This window comes from Chrysochloris asiatica, unplaced genomic scaffold (assembly GCF_000296735.1).
Source record: "Chrysochloris asiatica unplaced genomic scaffold, ChrAsi1.0 scaffold00013, whole genome shotgun sequence".
NCBI lineage: Eukaryota > Metazoa > Chordata > Mammalia > Afrosoricida > Chrysochloridae > Chrysochloris > Chrysochloris asiatica.
Window position 1 is genome coordinate 29,250,909 of NW_006408531.1, and position 12,625 is coordinate 29,263,533.

General features: G+C 36.3%; 1 pseudogene; it reads right to left on the reverse strand.

The window, feature by feature from the left end:
- Positions 1 to 561: 561 nt before the first annotated feature.
- On the reverse strand, positions 562 to 970 carry LOC102813102 (annotated as a pseudogene).
- Positions 971 to 12,625: the final 11,655 nt, after the last annotated feature.

The following is a 12,625-nucleotide window of genomic DNA, read 5'->3' on the forward strand; positions in this document are numbered from 1 at the left end:
TTTATTTTTAGAGGATTTAATCTGATCTGGAAATATTAGTTCTCCTAAAACTTGATAAATAGTAGATATAAGTAAGTCTCAAAGGTTTTTCATTAAAAAGCCTCCAAACACTGAAATGTTTATATGAGACTTTTAGTTTCTCAAAAATATTACTTTTATCTGAACACTATTAAATGATCTTTTAAGGCAGATAAATATTCTTATATAATCTGTATTTTCCTAAATCATCATCTACTAAAGAGAAACACAAACCAGTCCACTACCTCTAACAATCTCAGAGACTACTGTTGTCTAGAAATTTGAAAACACACAAAACACACCTCAGCTATCATTGGATCAAAGGTGCAGTTTAGATTTCACATATTAAACAGTGACAGTACTAACTACCATGGCTCAAAGACGTCTTATAAATACTACTTTGTTGTTTAGACAGCCAAAAGAATGTTGTGTTTCTCTACCTTTCATTTACATAGTCAGATACATCAGGACCTTTCCGAGGAAAATACAGTTACTACATATAGTTTCCCAGAAGATACATAGCTTCAGAAAATACAAAATCTGTCATGATTCATAGTTTGCTTCATCAAATGCTTTTCTAGCTCTTTTCAATTCTTCATTCATAGTAAGCAAGTTTTTAACTCTAGCAAACTTCCTCGGGTCCTTTCGAATCAAGATGACTATATCTTCAACTTTGTTCTCGACCTTGTCCTCCGATTGACATTGCCTTATGAGTCATTTCAGTGATGATCTCTATGACAAGGTCTTCAAGAATATCAACTGACTCAGTGTAAGGATTCTGGTCATCTCTAAACCCATACATCATACATCGTAATTCTTTAGAAAATAGTCTCTTTCTTTTGCCCTGTCCACCATCCAAACCTCCTCCAATTTCTTCATTTTCTTCCTCAAAGGTGGGGTCTTGTTCCTCATCTGCCCTCCCACTAATCTCCCAAGCTACAAATCCTCGCATGCGCGCTCAAATGGGTTTCTTATTTCAGTCTCGTCACTTCCTGTGTTTTTTGTTGTTGTTGTTGTTGTTTTCTTGTAGTAATATATATACAACAAAACATTTGCCATTTCCGCCATTTGGGCATGTACATTCCAGACACACAAACCACACTTTTCATGTTGCACAACTATCACCACTATCCATTTCCAATTCTCTTTTCTTCATCTGCTCCTTTCTTTTTTCCCCTTCTTTCCTTTCCCTTTTTTCATTTGCAGGAAAGGTCCCAATGGTTTGTCTTACTGAGAAAATAGATATACATTGCTTCCCTTCCAGTACATGAAAAAAAACAAAATAGAATTTATTTTATTTGCCTCTTTTTTCTGTTAACTGCCTTTCCCATCACCCAAGTTAGAACCTATCTATCCAGTGACCAATTCTCCCCTCATTACTGTCTGAGGTCTCATTTCCCTTTTGAAATAGATTAAAACAAATAAATTGATACACTCTCCAATTGGTTTTATCCTATTTGCTAAGTGCCATGTAAATTGGATGGAACCAATTTGATGGTACCTAACAACAATAACCAGGAGAAAATGAAGGGAAAATCAAAGCAAATATCAGCATCAGTTATTCTCTTAGAGTCTGTAGCCCAAAACTCCTCTCTATTCTTCACATCCTCTATCCTTCCCATGAATCTCGTATCTATAATTCGAGATCATCACCGCTTTCTAGAATATCCTCTCTAATTTCTGCCTGTTGCTGTTCGGTGTAACTGAGCAGATGACTCGTAACAATTCCATGTAACGGAGTAGAACTGTTGCTTCGGGTTTTCTTGGCTACACACTTTACTGGAACAAATCACCAGGTCCTTCTCCTGCGGAACCATTTGGTGGATTCAAACTACCTGGTTGCAACAAGGCCTTAACCATTGTCCCACCAGGGTTTCTTAATGTATACTTAACCCCATATATATGGAGTCCTGGTGTGGTGTCATAGGTTAATGTGCTGGACTGCAAAGTTAAACCTCAAGGTCATTGGCTCAAGCTAACCAGTCACTCCTCAGAAACCATATATAGGGTCACTATGGGTTGGAACCAACTCGATGGCCCTTAGCAACAACAACAACAGCCCCATATATAGACATCCTCACTTTTCAAGGCACCATGTTCCCTAAGTAGTCTTTTCTTGGTTCTCACTTTTTCCTCCTACTCAGGTGTACTAGGCAATACATACCAGTACTGTATGACAGAATTTCTTTGCAATTTTTATTGCCCAATCGTGCAAAGGGGCTTAATTCAACAATCAGTAATTTAACACCATATTTCAGTTCTTACAAAGATTTTGTAAGGTTAACTACCACTACCTTTATTTTATGAATGATAAACAGACTAAATAAATTGTTCAAGGTAAAGAGCTAGAAAATGGTAAAGACAAAATTTGAAGCTTGTGAAATATGCATGCTTTTGCCAAATGCCTCCCAACATTTACCTCTCTGTACATTTTAAGTTAAAAAGGTTTCTGCAGATTGCCTGGATGCTTATCCACCAAATATCATACTGCTTCTATGGCAAAATATAGTCAAAGTTTCAAATAACCAACTTATAAATAATCGTTTGGACCACACTCACTTCTTAAATTGGGGGTTGCCTAAACTACTAAAGTGTGCAGAAATATGCTCTTAGGCCAAATGATGAATCATGTAAATGAGAATTGGGCTGGAAAGTAAGCACAAATTTTCTCTGACCTTTGGGTCCCTGCCTTCTTCTGCTCTGGTGGTGAACTCTTGTTTTTCTACAAAATAAAAGCTCATTACTCTCTGAGGTCTCATTTCCCTTTTGAAATAGGGCAAGCTAAAAAAATATAAAAGGAAATAAATTGTACACACTCTCCAATTTTTGTCACAGCTTAGTTAAAGATGAGAGTTGAACAGAAAGTTTAATATCTACTTCAATGCAAATAAAGATAGCTAAAGTCTCCTTTCTCAAATCAACTAGGGATTTTGTTAAAATGCAGATTCTGATTCAATAGACTTGGGATAGTGCCTGAGATTTTGGTTTGCTTGTTTGCATTTCTAACATGCTTTCAGATGATGCCAATGATTTTAGTGCCTGAACCCTATTTTGGATAACCATGGTTTATTTCACATGAGGAATTTTCAGAAGTAAACTATCAATATGGCAGGTATCAGTGTCATGTTTGTTTATTTCAATTAGATAAAAATACCCCACCTAAGTCCTGGTGGTCCAGGTACAGATTCCTCATGAGTACAATTAAGTGTTCTGGAATACTCATACTTCAAAATGTTGTCCATAGCTTGTCATGATCCACACAAATTCCTTTGCATAGTCAATAAAGCACAGGTAAACATCTTTCCGATATTCTCTGCTTTCAGCCAAGATCCATCGGATATCAACAATGATATCCCTCGTTCCACGGCCTCTTATGAATCTGGCTTGAACCTCTGGAAGTTGTCTGTCAAAGTATGATTGTAGCTATTTCTGTATTACCTTTAGCAAAACTTTACTCGCTTAAAATATCATAGATTGTCCAATGATTAATTGTACTAATGAGGCATCTGTACCTGGACCAAGAAGCAGTTGTTCGAAAAGGACATGGGAACACTGAATGTTTTAAAATTAAGAAAGGTATGCGACAAGATTGTATTCTTTTACCATATTTATTCAACCTGTATGCTGAGCAAATAATACGAGAAGCTGGGTTATATGAAGAAAAGCATGGCATCAGGATTGGAGGAAGACTCATTAACAACCTGCGATATGCAGATGATACAACCTTGCTTGCTGAAAGTGAAGAGGACTTAAAACATTTACTGATGAAGATCAAAGAACACAGCCTTCGGCATGGATTACATCTCAATGTCAAGAAAACAAAAATCCTCACCACTGGACCAATAAACAACATTCTTATCAATGGAGAAAAGATTGAAGTTGTCAAGGACTTCATTCTTCTTTAATCCACTATCAACACTCATGGAAGCAGCAGTCAATAAATCAAATGACTTATTACATTAAGCAACTCTGCTGCACAAGACCTTTTTAAAGTGTTGAAGAGCAAAGATGTCAGCTTGAGGACTAAGGTGAACCTGACCCAAGCCATGGTATTTTCAATAACCTCAAATGCATGTGAAAGCTGGACAGTGAATAAGGAAGACCATAGAAGAATTGATGCTTTTGAGTTATGGTGTTAGAGGAAAATATTGAAAGTGCCGTGGGCTGCCAAAAGAACCAATAGATCCATTTTGGAAGAAGTACAGCCACAGTGCTCCTTAGAGGCCAAGATGGCCAAACTTCATCTCTCATACTTTGGACATATTGTCAGGAGGGAACAGTCGCTAGAAAAGGATATCATGTTTGGTAAGATAGAGGGCCAGAGAAAAAAAGGAAGACCCTCAATGAAATGGATTGGCCAGGTGGCAGCATTGATGGACTCAAGTGTGGCAACAGTAATAAGGTTGGCCCAGGATTGGACATCGTTTCATTCTGCTGTGCATAAGGTCACTACGAGTCTGTGCCGACTCGATGGCACCTAATAACAACAACAAGTCTTGGTGTGGAGCTGTTAGATAAGCACTGGACTACTAACTGCAAGGTCAGCAGTTCAAACACACTAACTGCTCCTCAGAAACCCTATACAGGGTCACTATGAGTTGACACCAATTCAACATTAACATTAACAACAACCTAAAAAATGTATTTTATAATTTATGCACATAATTTAGCTGAATTACTACAGCCCTTTAACAGGCCTCTAGAAAGCCACATAGTGGTATTCCCCAGTCTAGTATAACTTCATGATATACATAAATTTCTAACCTACTTGTTAAAAAGGTTTTTTTTCTTAAAGAGAAAAATCTCCCTGTATTATATTAAACACCACTACCCGTGAGTCAATTCTGACTCATAACTACCCTATAAGGTAAACCATTGGGTTTCCGAGACTATAAATCTTTACTAGAGCAGACTGCCTCATCTTTCTTTTTCGGTGTAGTTGGTAAGTTTGAACTGCCCACCTTGTGGTTAGCAGCCCAACACTTAACCTACTATGCCACCAGGGCTCCTTGTATTAAATGAAAGTAGTAGATTAAAACTGACTTGCAGAAGCATACGCATAATACAATTATAAGGTATTCTATGAAAATTATCAAACAAAAGCCACTGAGTTTTGAAAAAAATGGCATGACGAAGATGCGGAGAAGGAGAACTGACTATGATTTGTGTGGTGATGCTGTGGTAGTGTGCTGTCAAGTCGGTTCCGACTCACAGCGACCTTGTATAACATTTCTGAGGCTGGTGCAGAAAGTCTCATCTTTCTCCTGCAAAGCAGTTGGTAGATTCAAACTGCTTACCTTTTGGTTAGTAGCCCCATGCACAACCTCTCTGCTACCAGGGCTCCTTATGATATGTGCATGTGAAAAAGAAGGAAAAATATATATATATTGCTCTACATATATATGGGGAAATCCCGAAAACTATATAGTTTTTATATGGCCCCAAAAGTCTAAATTGATACTTAGTCAATTTTGTATTGCTATTGAATAAAAGCATTTTGACATAAATATTTGCCCTCTGACACTAGTAAGACTCTTTCTTGGTGGTGGTCATCAAAATCTAAATCCTCTGATCTGTCACTGAGTCCTGGTGTGGTGCTCTGGGCTAATGCATCAGACTGCAAAGTCATTTGAACTGCAAGGTCGGTGTTTCAAGCTCATCAGTCACTCCTCGGAAATCTTATACAGGGTTGCTATGGGTCGGAATTGACTCGACAGCACTTAACAACAACAATCTGTCACTAGATGATGCAGTATTTGCTATTTGGCAGACATAGACAACAAAATGGTGGAGATGGGTATTTATGGACTCGATAAATGTAACTTGATTACAGTTAATAGAATTGAGTTCTCCTGAATCTCTTTAATAGCATGTAAGTTTTTCCTCATCTTTGATGATAACTTCCATTTGTTGAATATAAACTAAAGACAAGGAGCTATGAATACCTGCATTACTACTGACATATTGTTTATGAACAATATGATTTCATTAAATTACCTGTGGGAACATAATTTATCTAATATCTGTGAGCCAGATTTATAATGTCTTCTTCCTAATATGACAAAATAGATCAAATAAATATTAAGTGATTTATTGTTACAATATGCATATTTTATTTCAGGCTATCTCTTCAATTTTCATTTCAACCTTGAAATAATCATAATACCTTCCTTATGCACAGTGCTTGCTGTTATTGTCCTTACATGCCTTGGACTCTGTTCTGACTCAGTGATTGTCCAAGGAATGATTGGTAGATTTGAACTACTAACTTTGTGGTTAGCAGTCCAGTGCTTACTTACAGTGCCTTGCCAGAACTCCTCAAATCATTTTTTATCTATGACCTTATTTAATGGAAATATTTTCTTTGAATTTCTAAAACTAGGAAAGATGTATCTTGTTAACTTGCACACTAGCATTTCACTCACGTAAAAATGAAATGTCAGGCAAATGAGTTTGAAAAGGAACCCCCTGTTGTCTGAACCTGTGCTCTGTTACCAAAATACCAAAGATCATATTTCTCTTCACGTTCTTTATCTTATTTACATCAGTTAGCAGGAACTAAAGTTCAAAAGTTGATTAGTTACTAGTGATGTACTCTCAGAATACCAACATTGGTGCCTAGCCACATTTTATTTTTTAAGAAGAATCACAATTGTAGATCAATAGTGATTAAAATTATAATCAGTTGTAGAAAAAGATAAAGGACTACCTAATGCCCCAGGCAGTTAGTGGTCCCATAATTACTTACATCTGTCTGGTAGTTATTGTTTTAATAGGAACTTTCAGTTTCTGGAGAAGAAAGGGGCACTAATTTTTTTATATTATCACTTTGAAACACTTTCAATGAAATAATAGTTTATAAGGCCCTGTTTTCTGATTTATCATGAGAACTACTTTTTCTTATTTGAAAATGTAATGTATTAACATTACATCTGTTTTGTTTGTATAAAAGGTATTATATATCTCTTTCCCAAAATTTATTCCTCAGCATAATTTTTTTTCTAAATAGGCTTTATTTTTATTAGGGTTTCATATTTGATTCTCTACCCTTCAAATTCAGGAGCAAACAAAAGCATAGAAAAATCCCCCATGTGTCTTTATGTCTTTTGCTATAAAATAAAATATCAGCGGTCTTTTGGAGGCAGATTCTGAAAGTAGGTAAGAGGAAAAGAAAGTACATATATCTAGTGAAACTATAGTCTCACATTTTTAAATAACTCTTCCTAAGCACCTAGGAAAGATCTTTTGGTGAATCTATTATATTATTTCTAAGATTGTAGTGCAAAAATTATATCTAAAATTATTATTGTTGTTGTTGTTAAGTGCAGTTGAGTTGTTTCCAACTCATAGTGACCCTGTGTAGGGTTTCTGAGGAGCGGCTGATGGGTTTGAACTGCTGACTTTGCAATTAGCAATCCAGTGCTTCTCCTATGGGGTAACACCAAGACTCCATGCCTGAAATAGAACAAATAATGTTATTGTAGTTCTCAAAGACATAACACTAAATACTACATACTTTTAAAACATTTTTATTATTGACCAATTAATAGACTTAAATACTTCTAGAAAATAGCTTTTGAGGCTTTAAAACAAATATTGCTGATAAACAGTAAATAAGAACCAAATAGGATAAGGTTTTATGAGGTTAAATGATAAAGGGCAGAATCAAGATCACGAAGACTATTGATGAGCTCTGAGCTTCATTTAATAGTTTCTTCACAATAATCATTGTGAAGACTTCTACTGCTATCATGCTTTGGCTAAGGTAAGACTTGAAAACTTCATACTCAAAGACAGATTCTTGTCTCTGTCTATAGCTGAAATTCAGAGCAGGGCATAAAACTGGTTCATTCTGGTTTAAACCCCAGCTGAAATTTTGCATTTTTACACAAAATATACCGAATCTCAATCTATATTTTAACAAAATCCCACAGTGATTCTTATAGATTCCTAAAATAATCACCTGGGAATGTTGTTACAATGTAGATTCTGATTCAGTATGTCTGGGGTAAAAAGGCAAATTCTAAACATGGAATCAAATCAGAATACACTGAAATTCTTCATGGGATACTTTGATAATGTGATAAACTCTATAGTTCCTAAATGAAGGTCCTCAAAACTGATATATAGTCCTCAAAAGTAATAGCTGGACATATTTCAGTGGGAATTTGTATTCTATCAAAGCCCATGATACACAGATTATGAGTTAAAAAGACCAGAGAAGGGAAATGGCAAAAGAAGTTCACTTCAAACATTTTGATGTGTAACTTTATGACTATGTTTGCTTTAAATCATATTATCTCTCACATACAGTATATTGTAAAAATATAATCTATAATTATGGTTGTTATTTATTTATTTATTTATTTATTTATTTATTTATTTATTTATTTATTTATTTAAAAATATGTCCACAATACACATTTTTTGTTGTTGGTAAGTGCCATCAAGTCAATTCTGACCCATAGCGACTCTGCATAGGGTTTCCAAGGTGTGTTGGTGGGTTTGGTTCACTGACCTTGTAGTTAACAGTTTAGTGCTTATTCCACAGGGCTACACCACAACTCTATAATACACACTGTTGTTGTTTGGGGCCATCAAGTTGGTACTGACTCAGCAACCAGATGTACAACAGAAGGAAACACTGCACAGTCCTGGATCAAATTCACAATTGTTGCCATGCTTGAGCCCATCGCTGCTGCCACTTTGCCAATCCATCTCTTTGGGGGTCTTCCTCTTTTTCTCTGACCCTCCATCTTGTTGTTGTTATTGTTAGGTGCCATTGAGTCAGTACCAACTCATAGCAACCCTATGCACAACAGAACAAAACACTACCCAATCCTGGGCCAACCTCACAATTGTTGCCACACTTGAGCCCATTGATGCTGTCACTTTGCCAATCCATTTTGATGGGGGTCTTCCTCTTTTTCTCTGACCCTCCACCTTATCAAACATGATATCCTTCTTCAGTGATTGGTCCCTCCTGATAATATGTCTGAAGTATGAGAGACGAAGTTTGGCCATCTTGGCCTCCAAGGAACACTATGGCTGCACTTCTCCCAAAACAGATCTATTGGTTCATTTGGCAGCCCATGGCACTTTTAATGTTCTCCTCAAACACCATAACTCAAAAGCATCAATTTTTATACGGTCTTCCTTATGCACTGTCCAGTTTTCGTAGGCATACTAGATTATTGAAAATACCGTGGTTCGGGTCAAGCACACCTTAGTCCTCAAGCTGACATCTTTGCTCTTCAATGCTTTAAAATGGTTTTGTGCAGGAGATATGCCTAACACAATGAGTCGTATCCAGATCAATCATGAGGTACAACAATGTCTGTGATAGGATGATATCAATGTGCCTACAGGGAAGACCAGTTAATACCACTATTATACAAATGTATGCACCAATCATTAAAGCCAGTTAGGATGAAATAGAAGACTTCAACAAACTTTTTCAATCTGAAATTGATCAACCATGCAATCAAGATGTATTGATCATTACTAGTGATTGGAATGGAAAGGTTGGGAGCAAAGAGGAAGGATCAGTAGTTAGAAAATATGACCTTGGTGATAGAAATGATGCTGGAGATTGCATGATAGATTTCTGCAAAATCAATGATTTGCTCATTTCAAATACCTTCTTTAAATAGCATAAGAGATGATTATACACATGGACCTCACCAGAGGGAATACAAAGAAATCAAATTGACTACATCTGTTGAATGAAATAATGGAAAAGCTAAATATCACCAGTCAAAACAAGGCCGAGGCAGACTGTGGAACAGGCCATCAATTTCTCATATGCAATTTCAAACTGAAGCTGAAGACAATGAAAGCAAGTCCATGAGAACCAAAATATGACCTTCAATATATCCCACCTGAATTTAGAGATCATCTGAAGAACAAATGCTATACATTCAGCACTAAAGACTGAAGACCAGAAGAGTTGTGAGATGATATCAAGAACATGAAGAAAGCAAAAAGTCATTAAGAAGACAAGAAAGAAGGAAAAGATCAAAATGGGTGTCAGAAGAGACACTGAAACTTGATCTCCACTGTAGAGATGTTAAAGCAAAAGGAAGAAATAAGGAGGTACAAGAGCTAAACAGAAAATTTTAAAGGTCAGAAAGATGTTTACTTGTCCTTTATTGACTGTGCAAAGGCTTTTGATTGTATGGATCATGACAAGTGATGGACAACATTGCAAAGTATGAGTATTTCTGAACACTTAATTGACTCATGAGGAATCTGTACATGGACCAAGAGGCAGTTGTTCAAACAGAACATGGCAACACTGAATGGTTTAAAATCAAGAAAAGTGTGTGACAAGGTTGTGTTCTTTCACCATACTTATTCAACCTGTATGCTGAGCAAATAATATGAAAAGCTGGGTTATATGAAGAAAAAATACAGCACCAGTATTGGAGGAAGACTCGTTAACAACCTGCGATATGCAGATGATACAACCTTGCTTGCTTAAAGTGAAGAGGACTTAAAAAAACTTACTGATGAAGATCAAAGAGCACAGCCTTCGGTATGGATTGTATCTCAATGTCAAGAAAACAAAAATCCTCACCACTGGAGCAATGAGCAGCATTCTTATCAATGGAGAAAAGATTGAATTTGACAAGAACTTCATTCTTGAATAGTACACATAGTCCATATATAAGTGTCACACATTTTTATTATAGAAACAAAACTCATATTGTTCTGCTGGGAGACTTATAATCTTGGAAGTGTAGTTCAGTTCTCCCCTTTCTACAAATTTTGTTTCTCTTTAACCATGAATTTCTTCTGATGAAAAAAGCATTATCCAGAGTGGTAAAGAATGGTGATTATTTATTATAAATAAACAAACAATTGCACATATTTATAAGAAGGTTCCTGAGTGGCACAAACTTTGTGCTTATCAACTAACCTAAAGCTTGGCAGTTCGAGCCCACCCAGTGATACTACAGAAGAAAGGACTGGCCAGCCTTAAAGATCAGCCAACAAAACCCTATGAAGCCGTTCTACTCTGTAGTACATGGAGACCCCATGAGTTGGAATGTTTTGCGTTGTTATTTTCTTCTTCTCTGTAAGCCTCAATACAATGAAAACTAATTTCCTCACAGTGAGACCAATAAATAACATCAAGATAAGTGAAGAGACTGAAGTTGTCAAAGACTACATTTTCTCAGATCAACCTTCAACACTCATGGAAAGAGCAGCCAAGAAATCAAACAAGGTATTTCATTAGGCAAATCTGATGCACAAGACCACTTTAAAGCATTCAAGAGTGAAGATGTCAGTCTGAGGACTCAGGTGTACCTGACCCAAACCATGATATTTTCAATACATTCATATGCATATGAAAGTAGGACAATAAATAAAGAAGATCACTGTAGAATAATTGATGCTTTTGAGTTATGGTGCTGGATAGGAATATTAAAAGTACCATACTAAAAATACAGAAAAACAAACTAATCTGTGTTGGAATAAGTTCAGGCAGAATGATCCTTAGAAGCTAGGATGATCTGACTTGTCTCTCATACTTTGGACATCTTATCAGAAGGGATCAGTCCCTGGAGAAGGACATTATGCTTGATAAAGTGGAGGTTCACCAGAAAAGAGGAAGACCCCAAGGAGATAGATAGACACAGTAGCAGCAGCAATGGACTCATGTTTAACAATGAGATTGGTGCAGGAACGGAACATGTTTTGCTGTGAGTGGGTACCGACTCAACGACACCTAGCAGTTAAAGAAAAATATCTATCTCAACAGATGCAGAACAAGTCTTTGATAAAATATCATGTTAATTTATGTTTTAAAAAAATTCTCAGTAAACTTGAAATAAATGGAGCATATTCTGATAAACTTGAAGCTAACATCATAATGGTGAAATGTTGAAACAGTTCTTCCAAAATCAAGAACAAGACAAGATTAGCACTGACATCATTTGTATTCAGCATGGTGTTATTGTAGGCCTACTAAAGGAAATAAGGCAGGAAAAAGAAACAAAAGCCATCATATTTGAAAACAGAAATTAAGACTAAATTTATAGATGGTATGAATATGTTGTTAGTGTGTGCCATCAAGTTGTTTCTGAAACACGATCCTGCATAGAGTTTTCAAGGCTATAAATCTCTATGAGAGCAGAAAGTCTCATGTTTTCCCCTGCCTGGCTGTTGGTGGATTTGAACTGCCAATCCTGTGGTTAACAGCTCAGCACATAACTCACTATACCACCCAGGCTCCCAGCACTGCTATATATGTACAAAATCCAAATGAATCTGCCAAAAAAAGACAAAAATACAATGAAAATTAAAAGTGAATTCATCAAGATTTCAAAATATATGGTCATACACAAAAATCAGATGAATTTCTATGTACAAGTAGCAAACAAATGAAACATGAAATTTAAACATTCACTCCATTTAGAATTGTTGTTGATTAGTGCTGTAGAGTCATTTCTGATTCATAGGGTTTCCCAGGACTGGCTGGTGAGTTTCAAGCACCAAGCTTGTGGTTCAAGCTGACTTTGTTGTCCTGTCCTTATTCTATAGCTCCACACCAGGACTCCTAGGATAGCACCACCAAACAAACTTCTTGTTGTTAAGTGTC